Here is a 1,482-nt window from a genome sequence, read left to right on the forward strand (position 1 = left end):
ACTTGGTATTATCTTTAATTACAAAGACTTTTCCAATCACATCACATGGAGATCATTTTATCCACTGCTCTGTTTGGCTGCCAATCTCTTATCTCTCTCCTCAGCAATGGTAAGGCGAATACCCTTTCCACGGGGAAGAGAGATCCATGGTTTGTTGCCTTTGCCAATAACAAAAATGTTTGAGAGCCGTGTGGCAAAGCTGTTGCCGTTCGCATCTTTCACATGAACTACATCAAAAGAACCTGGATGCCTCTCCCGGTTTGTAATCACACCAATTCTTCCCAGGTTAGCGCCTCCAGTCACCATGCACAGGTTGCCAGTGTCAAATTTGATGAAATCAGTAATCTTGCCAGTCTCTAAGTCAATCTGAATGGTATCATTCACCTTGATGAGGGGATCAGGGTAACGGATGGTACGAGCATCATGGGTTACCAGATGAGGGATTCCTTTTGTCCCCACAAATATCTTTCTTACTTTGCACAATTTATACTTGGCCTCCTCAGGTGTAATACGATGAACAGCAAATCAACCCTTGGTGTCATAGATCAAACGAAAATTCTCTCCAGTCTTATCAATGCTGATGACATCCATAAAACCAGCAGGGTAGGTTATATCTGTGCGGACTTTGCCATCGATCTTAATGAAACGCTGCATGCAAATCTTCTTTACTTCATCTCCAGTTAGGGCATACTTAAGTCTATTCCTTAGGAAAATGATTAGGGGGAGACACTCCCTTAGCTTGTGGGGGCCGGTAGATGGACGAGGGGCAAACACACCAGTCAGTTTATCCAGCATCCAATGTTTTGGAGCTGCTACGCGTTTCAGGTGCTTCTTGGGACCCCGGGCCATGGCTGCGCTAGGCACGAAAAGAGTCATAAGTTTTCTTCCAAGGAGTAAGCGTCTTTTAATTTCATGGCTGCAGTCACCATCTGCAGTGATTTTGGAGCCCCCCCAAAATAAGGTCTGACACTGCTTCCACTGTTTCCCCATCTATTTCCCATGAAGTGATGGGACCAGATGCCATGATCTTAGTTTTCTGAATGTTGAGCTTTAAGCCAACCTTTTCACTCTCCTCTTTCACTTTCATCAAGAGGCTTTTTAGTTCTTCTTCACTTTCTGCCATAAGGGTGGTGTCATCTGCATATCTGAGGTTATTGATATTTCTCCTGGCAATCTTGATTCCAGCTTGTGCCTCTTCCAGCCCAGCGTTTCTCATGATGTACTCTGCATAGAAGTTAAAGAGCCTTGCTATTCAAAGTGTGGTCTGTGCTATTCAAAGCATCATCAGCTTCACCTTGGACTTTGTAAAAAATGCAGAATCTGAATTTTAGTCAGGTCCTGGTACATTTTTATGTCCAGTAAAGTTTGAGAAGCTCTGGTCTGGGTTGCCTGTGGAGCCTGCCATTTTCTTCCTTGTCTTCTTTACCTTATTGCATTGAGGCCTCCTGTCCCCATTGACCCTAAAATTGCTAACTTTATTCC

General features: G+C 44.0%; 1 pseudogene; it reads right to left on the reverse strand.

Annotated features, from left to right (window-relative positions):
- Positions 1–879, reverse strand: LOC129641484 (40S ribosomal protein S4, X isoform-like; annotated as a pseudogene).
- Between the last annotated feature and the right edge of the window lie 603 nt (positions 880–1,482).

This window comes from Bubalus kerabau, chromosome 1 (assembly GCF_029407905.1).
Source record: "Bubalus kerabau isolate K-KA32 ecotype Philippines breed swamp buffalo chromosome 1, PCC_UOA_SB_1v2, whole genome shotgun sequence".
NCBI classification, from domain to species: domain Eukaryota; kingdom Metazoa; phylum Chordata; class Mammalia; order Artiodactyla; family Bovidae; genus Bubalus; species Bubalus kerabau.